Below are 17550 nucleotides of genomic sequence, written 5' to 3'. Positions count from 1 at the left end.
CCACAGCAAACCATTAATAGTGATCACTTCAGTGGAGCCTGTCTGCTGAAGGGGGTTGTTAGGAAACTTTTACTTCTTTACTTGGTATATTTCTATCCAGTTTGTTTATTTAACAATGAGCATGTACTACTTTCAGAGTCACACACACATTAAACTCTTGACAAGAAATCCTACCTCTAGAAATATATCCTTAAAAAAATTACTAAAGGACAATTTAATAGCCCTATATCTATTAAAGACACTGATTCAATAATTAAAAACCTTCCAAAACAGAAAGCACCAAGCCCAGATGTGTTCATTGGTAAATTCTACCAAATATTCAAAGAAGAAATTAAAATTCTCTACAATCTCTTTCAGAAGGTAGATACAGAATAAATATGTACTAACTTATTCAATTGGAGAAGGCAATGGCAACCCACTCCAGTACTCTTGCCTGGAAAATCCCATGGACGGAGGAGCCTGGTGGGCTGCAGTCCATGGGGTTGCTAAGAGTCGGCACGACTGAGCAACTTCACTTTCACTTTTCACTTTCATGCATTGGAGAAGGAAATGGCAACCCACTCCAGTGTTCTTGCCTGGAGAATCCCAGGGACGGGGGAGCCTGGAGGGCTGCCGTCTATGGGGTTGCACAGAGTCGGACATGACTGAAGCAACTTAGCAGCAGGAGCAGCAGCAACTTATTCAATTACATTAGTATTACCTTAATATCAAAACAAGACAAAAACATTATAAGAAAACAAAACCTCAGAGAATTCCCTGGCAGTCCAGTGGTTAAAACTCTGTGTTCCCACTGCACAGGGCCTTGGTTCAATCCCCGGCTGGTAAACTAAAATCTCATAAGCCAAGCAGCATAACCAAAAAAGAAAAAACCCACAGACCAAATCTTTCATGAATATAGATGCAAAAATCCTCAACAAAATATTAGCAGATTGAATACACTAATACAGAACTGTACAAAATTTAAACACCATGACCAAGTGAGATTTACTCCAGGTGTGCAAGGCTGGTTCAACATTCAAAATCAACTAATATAATTCATCAAATCAACACGCTAAAGAAGAAAACTAACCTAAGGACATCAATAGGTGTGGAAAAAGCATTCAATGAAACCTAAAACCCATTCGTGATTAAAAAAAAAAATAACTATGACTCTCAGCAAACTAGGAATAGAGGGGAACTTGATAAAGAACATCTACCAAACTCAATTCTGACACTATCTAATCTACCTGGACACAGTATTGGATCCCACAGGTTCAGGGCTCAGTCCCCCAACACTGCCACACAGAGATGCCAATTGCAAGCAGCAAGTCTCTAGATTTCCCACAACTTCTGTCCCACTTGGCTACAAATCAGCGGTTCCCATAACATCCTTGGATTCAATTCATTCACTAGAGCAGCTCACAGAATTCAGGGAAATATTTACTTAAGTTTACCAGTTTATTAAAAGATATGATAAGGGATACAAAGGAGCAGCCAGATGAAGAGATACATATGGTGAGGTCTAGGAGGATCCAGAGCAGAGCTGGTGTTCATCACCCTCCTGGTATGAGAAGGTGTTCATCCTCCTGGAAGCTCCTCCAACCCCATGCTATTGGAATTTTTAATGGAGGCTTCCTGATGTTGACATGATCAGTTATTAACTCCATTTCCAGTCTCTCCTCTCCAGAGACTGGGACGGAAAATTCCAAGCTTCTAATCATGGCGTAGTCTTTCTGGTGGCCCACCTCTATCCTGAGGCCGCCACACAGAAGACAATTTGGTGGCTTCTTTTTTTTTAATTAATTAATTGATTTTAATTGGAGGATAATTACTTTACAATATTGTGATGGTTTTTGCCATACATCAACATGAATCACCCACAGGTACACATGCATCCCCCCATCCTGAAGCCCCCCTACCTCCCTCCCCACACTATCCCTCTGGGTGGTCCCAGAGCACCAGCTTTGGGTGCCTGCTTCACGCATCACACTTGCACTGGTCTTCTATTTTACACATGTAATATACATGTTTCAATGCTATTCTCGCAAATCATCCCACCCTCACCTTCTCCCAGAGTCAGTTTGGTGGTTTCTTACAAAACTCAATATATTCTTGCTATACGATCCAGCAGTTGTACTCCTTGGTATTTACCCAAATGAACTGAAAACTTATGTCCACATAAAAGTCTGCACACGGATGTGTACAGCAGTTTAATTCATAATTGCCCAAACTTAGAACAAACCAAGATGTCCTTCAGTAGGTGGATGGATAAATAAACTGTGGTACAGGCAGACAATGGAATATTCAGTGCAAAAAAAAAAAAAAAGGAATTATCAAGTCATGGAAATACAAAGGAATCTTAGATGCATATTACTAAATGGAAGAAGCCAATCTGAAAAGGCTACATACTGTGTAATCCCAACTATATGACATTTTGAAAAATGCAAAACTACAGAGACAGGAAAGAATCTGCCTGCAATGCAGGAAACCAGGGTTCAGTCCCTGGGTTGGGAAGATTCCCTGGAGAAGGGACGGGCAACCCACTCCAGTATTCACGCCTGGAGAATTCCATGGACAGAGGAGCCCTGCAGGTTACAGTCTACAGGGTGGCAAGCGACTAACACACACACACATAGAAACAGTGAAAAGATCAGTGGTTGCCAGGGTTCAGCAGGAAGAAAGGGATGAACAGGCAGAGTACAGAGAACTTTCAGGACAGTGAAACCATTCTGTATGACACTACGATGGTGGACACATGTCAAAATCTATAGAATATATGATCCCAAGAATGAACCCTGATGTACACTGTGAACTTTGAGTGATAATGATGCAACACTGTAGGTTCATCAATGATCACAAATGTACGCTCTGGTGGGGGATGTCAAGAGTCAGGTTGGAGGGCTTCCCCAGTGGCTCAGTGGTAAAGAATCCACCTGCCAATGCAGGAGACACAGTTTGATCCCTGATCCAGGAGGAGCCCTCATGCCCTGGAGCAGCTAAGCCCATGTGCCACAACTATCGAGCCAGTGCTCGAGAGCTCGGGAGCCGCAATTACTGAGTGGCTCTGGAGCCCTAGAGCCTGGCTCATCAACAAGAGAAGCCACCGCAATGAAAGAAGCCTGCGTACTGCAGCTATAGAGTAACCCGTGCAGCAACAAAGACCCAACACAGCCAAAAAATGAATAGATAAAACTATATTTTAAAAAAAGCATGGGGTTGGTAGTGGAGGAGGTTGTATATGTGTGGGGACTGAAAATATATGAGAACTCTATGTATTTTCCTTTCAGTTTTGCTGTCAACTTAAATAAGAAAGTTTATTAATTTAAAAAAAGGACTTATGTATAGGAAAGGCTATTCAGAGCAGCAAAAAAAAACTGTAAACAAGCTTACAGTTCAACAGAAGGAAATGACCATAGGAATTCTATCCACAAACATGTAGTATATTTATGAAGCATTTATAACAGCAGGGCAAATGCTGAGATGTTGAAAAGGGCAGGGATGTATAATTGTATGAATGGAATGAAAAACTTGTATATTGCAAAACAACTAAGAGGATAACACACTGAAAGGTTAGCCTGAGCTGTCGTTGGATTTTAATTTTTTTTGTTTTTATAAGTGTCTAAACCTCATGATAGAAAACTTAAAAATACAGAAATGTAAACAAAAATCACCTATAACCCCATTATCTGGAGATAACAGAGCTCACCTTGAACTGTGAGACCGTGGGTGATTTTCCTTTCTTCCTGTGCTCTAGTATTCACAGATTTTCTAGTACTCAACATATAAAACTTACCAGCAAAAAGTTAAATATACTTTAAAAGAGTCCTCTTTGGGACTCAGTTTTAAGGCTATCATTGGCCTTTTCATGGAATCATCAGGACCCTCCAGTTTGAATGGATCTCTCGCCTTGGTCTATACGCTGATTTGTGTATGTGTTATCATGTGACATAGTTTACTTTGCAGGCTTATTAAATGGGTACTTGCATTTCCCTCACTCCTGGAAGGCAGGGACAAGTATTAGCCATTTTCATATCCTGCCCCACCCGCTCCAGCACCAAACGCTGTCTAGAAATCCACTGACTAAAGGTCCCTGTCATGTGCACCTGCTGTGTCTCTGCCAACATCCTCATCCATTCCCTCCCCAGCCAACAGGAAGGAAGCTCAGAGAGGAACTGTCTTCTTTTAGGGCATGTTGATGGCCTTCAATCTTCCCACCTCCCCAGCTGGAATGCTGTTCCATCTCTCCCTCCCACAGACCAGGACACAAAGGGTGGGGCATTTGCTCCAGAGGGCCCCAGTCATAATGCACCTTTGTATGAAGCAGCAACCTTTGCACCATTTCTAATTAGTACTTTCAGAGCAATCCTTTTATCAGACTAACTAGTTGGCACTGATGTGCAGAACATGATCCCAGGACAGAGAGCTAGCAGAACATAGGTGGGGTGGTGAAGGGGTGGCAGAGTGAAGATCTGGGTGGTGGCGAACAGTGTTCCAGGGCAGGAAAGCCAGACTGGGGGAAAACAGGCAAGGGTTGGGGCAGAGATTGGGCTGGGCAGCCTGGACTTAGGAAGCCATTAAAATAAATTTCACCTATTGTACCCAAGAGCTTAGAGCTATGGTGTGAGCTGAAAACCAGAGGCAGCACAAGAATCCAACTAGACACCAAAAACGGCCCATGGAGCTGGGGACTAGATTGAGTCCCCGCTAAAAGTCCTTCCAGTCCATCATTTTAGGATTTCTTACGACCACTTCTTTTCTGTCCCTGACAGAATGATGACGATGTCAGTAATGATGACAATACCTATCATTACAGAGCACTTAACTGGGCCAGTCACTGATCTACGCTTTTTATTATATTGACCTGCTTAATCTAAAAACCAAGGGAGGGAGGTATTATTACCTTTATAGTACAGATGAGGAAACTGGCACAAAAAAATTAAGTGACTTGTCCAAGTTTCCACAGTAGACGAGGTAGACTATAACTTATCAGAGTCTGCGCTTGGCGCCTGGCCACGCTCTGAGGGCTCCCTTCAGAGTCAAGTGCCAAGAGGGCACAGTGAGAGCTTCTCTTCCAGTTCCAGTTCCTTGGGGCCTCTGCTCTGCCATGTTGCTTTTCCTTTTAGATTCTACAGAAGGAAGTAGCCATGCTGGAAAGCCTCTAGCACTGAAGTGTTTTCATTTGCCTTCAGGGGCAGTCCAGCTGTGACAAATAAGCTTTTTTTTTCTTTTTTTTAAAAAAAGAGGTCCTCCCAGCCCTGATTGTGCAGCTTTCAAAAGCTCTCCTCCCTCCCCCTTCCCCTCCCCATCACCCCCTCTCCATCTCTCTCTCTCTCTCTCTCACCCCACCCAAATGCTCAGCTTAATTTAGTTCTAAGTAATCTCTAAGCAATTCCTAGAGCTGAGAAAATTCATTCACTTCAAAAATACTTCTTGTATACCTACTAGGTGCCAAACACCAGTCCAGGTGCCAAAATAATTTTTCCTTGGCTAGAAGGATTATGAAAGTGAGCAGGAAAAAAAAAATATTGGTCTTATCCAGCTGGGATTGAACACAGGGATTACCAAGGTGATAGCCCTCTGCTCTGTGGCCTGGGCTTTCACAAGCACAGCAAAGAGTGCAAGTCAGGACTTGGTTCGGTTCAGTTCAGTGGCTCAGTCATGTCCAACTCTTTGGGACCCCATGGACTGCAGCACGCCCAGCTTCCCTGTCCATTACCAACTCCCAGAGCTTGCTCAAACTCAAGTCCATTGAGTCGGTGATGCCATCCAACCTCTCATCCTCTGTGGTCCCCTTCTCCTGCCTTCAATCTTTTCCAGCATCAGGGTCTTTTCCAAAGAGTCAGTTCTTCACATTAGGTGGCTAAAGTATTGGAGCTTCAGCTTCAGCATCAGTCCTTCCAGTAAGTCAGGAGTGGCTGCTGTCAAAGATGTCTCTGAGACAGCTATGGCTAAGATTGGTTAGAAGTCCACCAATCCCTTTTCCTCTTCCTGGGTACACAAAGAAACTACAATTCCCAGTATCCCTTGCGGTTAGGCCGCAGCCAGCCACTGGGTCTGACCAGTGAATGTGGGCAGCAATGATGTTGCCTCTTCAGGCACATACACACCTGGCACAGTCCTCAGTGTCACTCAGTTGAGCAGAGTAGAATGCAGAAGAGCTAATCAAGGACTTCCAGAACATGGACACTGTGTCACCACAAAAGTAAGAAGCCTGGATCCCTGACTTGGGATAACTGCTTGGGAGTTATGAAGTGAGAAGAGCTGTTTAATTTTATGAATCCCAGTCTGTTGTGTTGGGAGAATGACAGACAGAAGATTTATACAGAAATGCTCATCAGTGCTTTATTCACAACAGCCCAAAACTGGGGACAATCCAACCATCAACCAGTAGAAAATGGGTAAACAATAGTGTACAGCCTCCCATATAATGGAATGAACTCAGATGATGTTTCTGGTATGTTTGTTGGAAATGGGGAAATGGGCTTCCCCTGGTCCTGGAAGCTTTCCCAGACTTGGCCACCCTCATCCCCACAGGGCTCATCTCTTCTGTAGAGTCTCCTGAAGCACCTGGTATGAATTTCTACAACGGCACTTCTAGCAGATGTTTTAGGGTCAGTCTTCTATTATGGTGAGCTCCTTAAGGGTGGAGCTTGACATAAGCCCATCACTCTGGTGTTCAAGACGCTGAGATGATTTGGTGGGGAGAAAGGATAAAGAATTTAGCTTCAGACAGAAGGCTTTAAATTGATGGTAAGATACTCAAGTGGACCTACTCTGCTAGCATTTTAAATAAGGGCTTCAAGCTCAAGTAAGAGGTTAGAGATAATTTGAGATGTTAGAAAAGTGCCAACATTTAAAAGCACTTTAGAGACTTCCCTGTTGATCCAGTGGCTAAGACTCTGAGCTCCCAGTGGGGGGGTGTGGCCTGGTCCCAGGTTCAATCCCTGGTCAGAGAACTAGATCCCACATGCCTCAAATAAGAGTTTGCAGGCTGCAACTAAAGATCCCGCATGCCTCCACTAAAGATCCCGCATGCCGAAACAAAGATTGAAGATCCCACATGCCGCAACTAAGACCTGGCACAGACAAATTAATTTAAATAAATATTAAAATAATAAAAAGAATTCTAATAGTAGAAGAGATCATCAAGATCGAGATCATGGTAACTCAGGATGGTGCCAAGTTCTTTTCATCATCATTTTACATAGAACAACACTATGAAGTAGTTATTATTCTGGCTTCAAAGATGAGGAAGCTGAGGCTTAGAGAGGTTCAAGAATTTGCCTATGGTCATACACTGGTAAGTTGAGGAGCTAGAATTCAGGTAAAAGCAAAAACAACATAATAATCGTAATCATAAAAATACCAACTTACTATTTATTGAACACTTACTATGCTCCAGATACTTTAGTACTTTTAATACATTTAATCTTGGAACCACTCTATGAAATAGTATTTGCAAATGCAAAAGCATGACTTTGTTAACCAACTAAGCTCTTAACCACTATGGCTTTAAGCAAGCTTCTGAGGACTCTCATTGTTATGTGGCCAGGACAATAATTTGCAAAATACTTTAAAGTTCGCAAAGTGATTTCACATACTTTATCTCATTTGAATCTCATAACACTGGTGAAGAGGAGCATTCAAGGTAAGTAGTCTTTTTTTCTTAATTTTTTTTGGCTGCACCACATAGCATGTAGGATCTTAGTTTCCCAACCAGGGATTGAACCCATGCCCCTTGCAGTATAATTTCGAGTGTTAACCACCGGACCACCAGGGAAGTCCAAAGCAAGTATTCCTACACCCAACTGAACAATGAGACTAGAAGGGAGGTCTTCTGACTTCTAAACTAGGCCTCATTAAAAGTATTGGTAGACAAGAAATAAAAGCTCAACATTCAGAAAACTAAGATCATGGCATCTGGTCCCATCACTTCATGGGAAATAGATGGGGAAACAGTGGGAACAGTGTCAGACTTTATTTTTGGGGCTCCAAAATCACTGCAGATGGTGACTGCAGCCATGAAATTAAAAGATGCTTACTCCTTGGAAGGAAAGTTATGACCAACCTAGATAGCATATTAAAAAGCAGAGATATTACTTTTCCAACAAAAGTCCATTTAGTCAAGGCTATGGTTTTTCCAGTGGTTATGTATGGATGTGAGAGTTGGACTGTGAAGAAAGCTGAGCGCCGAAGAATTGATGCTTTTGAACTGTGGTGTTGGAGAAGACTCTTGAGAGTCCCTTGGACTGCAAGGAGATCCAACCAGTCCATCCTAAAGGAGACGGGTCCTGGGGGTTCATTGGAAGGACTGATGCTGAGGCTGAAACTCCAGTACTTTGGCCACCTCATGCGAAGAGGTGACTCATTGGAAAAGACCCTGATGCTGGGAGGGATTGGGGGCAGGAGGAGAAGGGGATGACAGAGGATGAGATGGCTGGATGGCATCACCGACTCGATGCACATGAGTTTGGGTGAACTCCAGGAGTTGGTGATGGACAGGGAGGCCTGGCGTGCTGCAATTCATGGGGTTGCAAAGAGTCAGACACGACTGAGCAGCTGAACTGAACTGAACTGAAAGTTAAATGATGGAAAAAATATACTGAATAAATACTAACTGAAAGAAAGCTGATGCCAAATACTCATGTGAGATAAAACAGGCTCTAAGGCAAAAAGTGTTGTAAGAGATAGTCACCATAGAATGACTTAGAAATTTGCTATAGTAATAACTTATTGTTTGCTAGAATGATATATGATAATTCTAAACCTATACATCCCAATAACAAAGGTTCAAAATATATAAAGCCAAGTTTGACAAAATTATATGGAAAAATTGATAAATTCACCATTTATCAGTCAGGTAGGAGATTTTAATAAATCTTTTTTTAGTAATTGATAAATCAAATAGACAAAAATCAAAAAGCATTTGGAATATGTGAATAATGCCATTAACAAGCTTATGTCTCAGTACTTTATTCACAACAGTCAAAAACTGGAAATAATCCAAATACCAATCAATAGAAAATGGGCAAACAATAGTGTATAGCTTCCCACATAATAGAATAAACCCAGCAGTAAAAAGGAACAAATCTAACTAATGCACACAACATATGTTGAGTGAAAGAAGCTGGACACAAAAGAGACTATATGGTATGATTCCACGAAGATGAACTTCTAGCCAAGTATAGTTCTAATGCTGATTAACTCTGGTGGTGAAGAGGAGATGGATCCAAAATAGGCCCCACTTGAATGGAGCTTTCTTGGATGAGGCAAATATCCTAGATCTTGATCTGAATGATTTTAACATGTAAGTTTACATGTGCCAAAACTCACAAAACTGTATAATTAAGATCTGTGCATTTTATGATAGGTATGCCTGGCAATGCAGGAGATGAAAGAGATGTGGGTTCATTCCCTGGGTGGGGAATATCCCCTGGAGGAGGGCATGGCACCCCATTCCAGTATTCTTGCCTGGAGAATCCTATGGACAGTGGAGCCTAGCAGGCTATGAACCATAAGGTTGCAAAGAGTCAGACGTGACTGAAGTGACTTAGCATGCATGCATGTATGGTTAATAAAGAAAAACCACTTACAGGATGCAACCTAAATAACACTTATTGGGAAATATATAGCCTTAAGGGCATATATTAGAAATGAGAAAAAGGATTCAAAATTGATAAATCAAGGATAGAAATTAGGAAGTTAAACAAAGAGTAGCAGAATAAACCCTAAGAGAAGAAAAATGAAAACAACAAGATGAGGGTAGGATAAAGTAGCATTACAGAATTAACAGTTATCCACTACTATATAAAAAAACATAAATAACAAGGATTTAATGTACACCTCAGGGAACTATATTTAATATATTGTAATAATCTATAATGGAAAAAAATTTGAAAACCATTACATATATATACAAGAATATGGGCTTCCCTAGTGGCTCAGATGGTAAAGAATCCTCCTGCAACATGGAAGACCTGGGTTCGATCCCTGTGTTGGGAAGATCCCCTGGAGGAGGGCATGGCAATCCACTCCAGTATTCTTGCCTGGAGAATCCCATGGACAGAGGAGCCTGGCGGGCTACAGCCCATGGCGTCACAAAGAGTCAGACACGACTGAGCGACTAAGCACAGCATATACAAGAATATAAATATATAGGAGTATATACATATATATATATATCCAAATCACTTTGCAGTACACATGAGACTAACACAACATTGTAAATCAACTACACAGAAAGAAAAAAAAATAAAGTAGAAAACCAAAAACTGAATAAAGGCAAAATGAAGTAGAAAATAAACAGAGAAAATCAATAAGGTCAAAAGTTGCACATCATAAAGACTAATAAGAGACACAAAACTTAGGTAATATTGATCAAGGAAAAAGATGCAAATAAATAACATGTGAGATTTTTAACACTGCATCCGAGTTTTAAAAATGAAAAAACTGTGAGCAACTTTGGGCTTCCCAGGGGGCACTAGTGGTAAAGAACCAGTCTGCCAATGCAGGAGACATAAGAGAGGCAGGTTTGATCCCTGGATCGGGAAGATCCTCTGAAGTAGGGCATGGCAACCCATTCCAATATTCTTGCCTGGAGAACTCCCTGGACAGAGGAGCCTTGCGGGCTACAGTCCACAGAGTTGGACATGACGGAAGCGACTTAGCACACATGCACGAACAACTTTATGCCAATAAGTTTGAAACAAACTAGACAACATTACAGAAAAATATGATGTACCTAAACTAACTCAAGTAGAAAAAGCAAAACCTACATAGTCCTATACATAGAATACTCACATATATTTTATTATGTGAACAAAGATATCTTGGAAAGTGAAAGGGAGCATTAGTAATAAATATGCCAGGAAATAGGTATAACATGATACTAGCCCAGAAAAACCAGGATGCAAATGGTTATTTTTTTGGCCACGCCTTGTGGCATGCAGAATCTTTGGTGATGGACAGGGAGGCCTGGCATGCTGCGATTCATGGGGTCGCAAAGAGTCGGACATGACTGAGCGACTGAACTGAACTGAACCAGGGATCAAACCCACATACCCTGAAGGGGAACTGTGGAGTCTCAACCACTGGACCGCCAGGGAAATCCCTGCACATGGTTATTTACTTTATATATAATGTTTTATATATAATGTAATGTTAGTCGCTCAGTTGTGTCTGACTCTTTGCAACCCCCAGGACTGTAGCCGGCCAGGCTGCTCTGTCCATGGAATTCTCCAGGCAAGAATACTGGACTAGGTGGCCATTTCCTTCTCCAACTTTACATATAACCATAAACAAAATTTAAATCAGTACTTTAAGATCTTCCTACAACTCAGCCATATATGAAAAAGATAGTATGTCCCAAATGAATTTATCCTAGAAATGCAAAGAAAGTTTAACATAAAAAGATTAATGCAATTTATAGCATTTGTAGATGAAAAAAGAAAACCCATAAGATCATCTCTATAGAAGTAGAAAAAGCACTTCATAAAATTTAACAATAGACTAGAGATAAAAAGAAACTTCCTTAACCGGTTAAACAGCATCTACCAAAAATGTAGAGCAATCCTTATCATTAGTTGGAAAACATTAGAAGCATTTCCTTTCAATTCAGGAACAAGTCAGGGATGTCTGCTATTCCTGCTTCTAGTTGACAGTGAATTGGAGGTCCTAGCAAAAGCAGAAACCAACAGAAAATAAAGGGGTAGAATTGGAAAGAAACAATGTCATTATGGGTAGATGATAGACTTCTCTAGCCAGAACCCCTTCAAATTTACAACTTCTTAAAATTAATTAGGAGACGGATAAAATAAAGTTTTGGAGTATTTCAGTGGAATATTATCAGTTTTTAGATGAATGACCCAGAAAGGGGGACACAGGAAGCTTCCATGGAACTGGTAATGTATTTCTGCTTCACAATTTATATATATATATATACACATACATATGGGCTTCCCTGGTGGTTCAGCTGGTAAAGAATGTGCCTGCAATGTGGGAGACCTGGGTTCGATCCCTGGGTTGGGAAGAATGGGAGACAGGAACGGCTACCCCCCACTCCAGTATTCTGGCCTGGAGAATTCCATGGACTGTATGGTCCATGGGGTCGAAAAGAGTCGGACACGACTGATCAACTTTCACTTTTCATATATATATTTAAATATATAAATATAATTCATAATTCAACCAAGAAATGTAAAATAAATGTATTTTAACTTCCCACAGTATCCATTCACTAATGTTTTTTTTTTTATAGTGAAAATGTAAAAAAGAAATGTATTTAAAAGAAAACAAGATTAAAGAAAGAAAAAAAAAGCCAATGAAGGGAGACTGGAATTTCAGGAAGGGTTTGATGGATGGGCTGGTGGGCGGCAGTGAAGATGGTTAACAAGGCCAAGTCCAATTAAAATCAGGACAAGGGCTCAGTCAAGGACTAAGAAGAAGCTGGTAGATATGGAGGGAAGACCGAAAGCAGTGACCTTTAAGAGGGCAGTCTTTATAGGCTGGCAGGAGGCGGGGCCCAAAAGAAGGGGGTGAAATCATGAATGAATAAATAGCAAAAAACTGGAAACCACCCAAAGGCCTAACAATCAAGGCCTGGTGAAATAACCATAGTTCCATTCAGAGAAGAAATGATGCTGTGTCCATACACAGACAGGCTTACAAAATTAGGTGACGTAAAAACATTTCAGGACACAAAATAGTACTTGTGCAGATTACAATGAAGAAAGGGCATGAGGGTGCAGTGAGAAGCAGATAGGACTGGACCAGATCGGGTCCTGTTTGTGGATGCTGTTTGAAGGCTATGGGATTTTTCTTTTTTTCTTTTTTGGAATGCTGGTTATCGGCAAACAAAAACGTGATGTTTCTTTAAAATCAACAGAATGGCTGTTGAAGAAATGGAGGCAACAAGTGAAGGCCACTCAGTGGAGAAATCTGACGGTGACAGGAAGGAATGAGATGGCCCAGCAGCTGGAGGAGAGTGGAGGGCTTGGGGGCAGCAGCTGGTGCGAGTGAGCCAAGAGCTGCCAGGGAAAGGACGGGGGAGCCGGGGAGGCCATCTATTTCCTTTAAGGCCTATATTTCCTTTTTTTTTTTTTTAAATTAAGGGACAGAAAACTAAATAATCCTCCTTTTAACAAATTCAAACAGTCCAGTGTGTGTTTGTGTGTGCGGTGACAGACCCCACAGTCCTACTTCCTACTCCCTACTGTTAATAGTTCAGTACAGCTTTCCAGAGCTGTACCATTTTTTATTATTTGCAGTTCATTTTTTTTTTTTCAATTGAAGGATAAGTACTTTACAGTATTGCATTGGTTTCTACCCAACACCAACATGAATCAGCCATAGGTTTACCCATGTCCCCTCCCACTTGAACATCCCTCCCACCTCCTTCCCCATCCCACCCCTCTAGGTTCAGTCCACTGGCTTTTAATTAGTGTGAGATGGACTTGTTAAAATATAGGATTAGAGAAAGTAAACGGTGAAATTTCATATCTTCCTGAGCTGTTTTTTATAATCTTTTAATTATTTTTTAATGTTTATTTATCTGCATCGGGTCTTAGTTGCCCCACAGCATGTGGGATCTTAGTTCCCCAACCAAGGATGGAACCCGAATTCCTTTGCATGGAATGTGGATTCTTAGCCACTGGGCCACCAGGGAAGAGCCTGAGCTAACTTCTGATGGAGATCTGGAAAGGGTCCTTCCAGAATTTTTTTTCTGGTCTGTGTGCATGTAAGTATGTATATGTTCATTTATAACTTTATAAATTGGCTGTTTTTCACCAAAGCAGGAATATTTTCTGCCTATACTTGAGCAGTTTCACTCTACAATATGTCATGGTAGATCACTCCAAAGTCACCACATAAGAGATTAAATTCATGATTGGAAGAGCTGCCTAATATTCCATAGCAGATAGCCGAAAGGTAAGCATCAGAGAATATAGGGGCATCTCTTTCCCTACAACTGGCAGGGAAGAAGACGTGGAAACAAAAGATTCAAGATGGCAGAAGGCATCGCTTGGAGGGGGTCTGGCCATGGGAGTGAGGGGAAAGGACACAGGGAGGGTCTTCTTTCTGTACTCTTAAGCCACAGTCCCACCCAAACTGAGCTAAATCACACAGAACTGCAAGGGGGAAGGGTTGGGATTTGAGCCTGAGTGATAAGGCCACCGCTGGGGACCCAACTTCCTTGAGTGACCCGTTCTCCCAGGGGTGTCTCTGCAGAGCCCATGTATCAGAAATCTTAAGGGGACCTCTAGAACAGTGGTTCTCTAGGTGAAATGAGGACAGCCCTGAGCCGGCAGGAGCAGCATCAACTGGGAAGCAAATCAGAAATGCAAATTGTCCGGCCCCACCTGAGTCCTGAGTCCTAATCTCAGTTGAACAAGCCCTCCAGGAAACATGAATGTACTCTCAAATTTGAGTACCTTTGTTCTAGTGAGTATGGATGCGATTCCCCATCACTACCCACGATCATTCTTTTAGGAGACAGGGAGGAGTCTGTCCAAAGGAGACAGGTGAGCCAACTTTAAAACCAAGGCTTCTCAGTGCCTGAGAGGCCAAAGGTAAAGTCAGCGACCCAGGGCCGCAACTGCCCTCCTCTCCTTCCCCTGGTTCCGAAGACACCATTTCCCTCTCTCCACCTTCCTGAAAAACAAAACAAAGCCCACCAGAACAGAAAGGGAGGTGGTAGTGCAAACCAACGGCTTCCCACTTTCCCTTGATCATGAACCCCTCCAGCTTAAAGCAACCCCTCCCCTTCGCACACACACGGTGAGGGGGAGGGTGTGCTGCCCTTTGATGAATGAAGGGTGGTGGGGTAGCGGGAGAAATGCTTCTGAATGTTGGGGAGGAAATGGGATGTTGTGGCTTCAGAGTGGCTGGGTTGGAGGAGGGAGTTGGAGGGAGAGGAGAAAAGAAAGGAGAGGAAGGCTGTCCTCATTTCACCCAGCTGCTTCTGCCTGCACCTGTTCAGCTGAGGCGGGAGGAAAGACGCCCATAAATGGAACGCGGCCCCACCCGGTCTAGAGGGGCCCCTTCCCACAGTGCCCTGCGGCCGGGTTAACCGACAGGAAAACTGTGAATGGGTTCAGGTGGCTAAACCGAGGGGCTCGGAAACAGCTGGGCTCCTCTGGGGGGTGCAGCAACTGTCTCCTGTCACCCCCAGGCTCTTGGGAGTGTCGGGCAAGGGGTGAGGAGAGGGTGGTGAGACCAGGTCAGGGACCTGCCGATTTCCCTCTGATTCTGAAGAGGGCCATGCTGCAGAGAGGTTTTAAGTAGAAATCGTCCCTGCCAGCCATACCCCATGGTTTTCAGTCCTACAACATCCCACGACATTCTTTATAGGCAACGACCTTCATTTAAAAGAAAAAGAGTAGGCTTTATTTTTGGAGCAGTTTTAGGTGCAGAGAAAAACTGACCTGTGAAAACTGGCAGGAAATTTTTAAACTTTCCTCTTGGTCTGTCCCCCATAGACGCACACTGCTGAGGTTCATCTAAGCAGTCAATGGGTCATTCAGTCAAAACATCATTTTGTAAACATCCCATGAGGGTTTTCAACAGCAATTTTCAAACTTGTGAGAATTACTGGGAACTTTATTACAAAGGCAGGCTGTGGGTCTCCCCACCAAAGATTTGGTTAGGTCTGGAGTGCGGTCCTGGCTTGTATATTTTTGACACACCCCACAAAAGATGTTGGTAATTTGGCACAGTTTGACACACTGGACCCCACTCTGAGGAGCTTGGGCTTGATTTAAGGTGCAAGGGTCCAGGGGCTCCAGTGGGAAGGGGGAATAGAGTGAACATAAAAGACCGAATCCCATGCCTCATCCCCACCGGAGAACTGAGGACACACAGTATGGGTCAAGGTAAACTGAGGCCCTGACCATCTCAGAAGGGGAGGCCACCAACCAGAAGGCTCACCAACACTGAGATCTTTTTTCTCCAGCAACCAGCAAAGACTCAAAAATAAGAGGGCAATACGCCAGGAAAATGTCAGAATCTTCTTGTTGAGAGGCCTTGAGCAAGTTAACATTTCTGTGCCTCTATTTCCTCATCTGTAAAATGGGCTCATGATCTTCACCAGGTAGGGCTAAACGTGTATGCTAAGTAGAGAGTTCAGAACACTGCCTGGCACAGGATAAGTGCTAGGCAAATGAAAGCTGTTATCACTAGGAAAAAGTGGAGGTCCGATTGGCAGAGGCGAGCAGAAAAGGCCGGGAGAAAGCCTTGAGTCTGGGAGAAAGGAAGTGTCAGAAACGTCCCCTGAGGATGAGGAGTGTGGCTGCAGCAGAGGGACCATGTATGAGGAAATGCAGGATTAGGCTAGAAAAATGAGGAGGGGGGAGTGTTACAGTTTGAACTGTGTCCCCCAAAACAGTATGTTGACATTTCTAACTCTCAGTACCTCAGAGTGTGACCTTATTTGGAAACACGGTGGTTGCAGATTTAATTAAGATGACGTCATATCACAGTAGAGTAGCCTTTAAATCTGATATGACCGGTGTCTTTATAAGAAGAGAAGGAAGGTGGCCATGTGAAGACAGAGGCAGACCGGGGTGATCCAGGGACAAGCCAAGGAACAGCTGGGGTTACCAGAGGATGGAAGAAATAAGGAATCTCTCCTACAGGCTTCGGAGGGAGCATGGCCCTGCTGACACCTTGATTTCAGACTTCTGGCTTCCAGAACTGTGAGAAAAATATATTTCTGTTGTTTCAAGACACCCAGTGTGTGGACCTTTGTTATGTCAGCCCTAGGAAATGAGTACTGGGAGCATGCGGATTCTTGGTGGTGAGCAACATGGAACCACTGTGGCATCTTGAACAGGGAAGTCATTCTTGATGAATAAACCAAAGAAGCTTGAGGATCCATATCCAAACCTCCTCCTAGTCTCAGCTCATTTTTTAAAAAGACTGCTTAAGAGTCCTTTGCCTACCCATCAAAAATGAAGTCATGAAAGACAAAGAAAAATTAAGGAACCGCTTCAGGTGAAAAGAAACTTACAGAGACACGACAACTAAATACAACCTGTGATATGGGACTTCTTTCTTTTTCGGCTACAAGCTTATCATTGAGACTATTGTGACATCTGAATAAGGTCTGTAGATTAGATACTAGCATTGTATCAGTATAACTTTCCTGGTTTTTATCATTCCATTGGGGTTATGTAAGAGAAGACCTTGTTTTAAGAATATACACTAGTGTTTAGGAGTAAAGGGACATTGTTATGTCTTCAATTTACATTCAAACAATATGTGTGTGTGTGTGTGTGTGTATATATATATATATATATATATATATATATATATATATATGAGAGAATGACAAAACAAATGTGATAAAACATTAACTTTTGGGGAATCTGGGTAGACTATATGAGGATTTTCTGTACAATTCTTGCAAGTTTTCTTTATCTGAAAATATCAAACTAAAAAGGTGAAGGGGGAAAAGTCCATTGACCATGCTATTCCATGGCCTTCCTGTTGAACTTTTTAAAGAAATCCTTTGAAGATACTGGAGCCCAGGCCTGGACACCAAACTAAGGTGATGAGTGAAACAGCTCTTGAAAC

General features: G+C 42.5%; 1 protein-coding gene across 1 annotated transcript in view; it reads right to left on the bottom strand.

The window, feature by feature from the left end:
• CCND3 (cyclin D3) overlaps window positions 1-17550 on the bottom strand; it is a 95131-nt gene that overhangs the window by 45399 nt on the left and 32182 nt on the right. The window lies entirely within an intron of this gene.

This window comes from Bubalus bubalis, chromosome 2 (assembly GCF_019923935.1).
Source record: "Bubalus bubalis isolate 160015118507 breed Murrah chromosome 2, NDDB_SH_1, whole genome shotgun sequence".
Lineage (NCBI taxonomy): Eukaryota > Metazoa > Chordata > Mammalia > Artiodactyla > Bovidae > Bubalus > Bubalus bubalis.
Note: the sequence above shows the minus strand (reverse complement) of the source record. Positions and strands in the feature narration are given on the sequence as shown.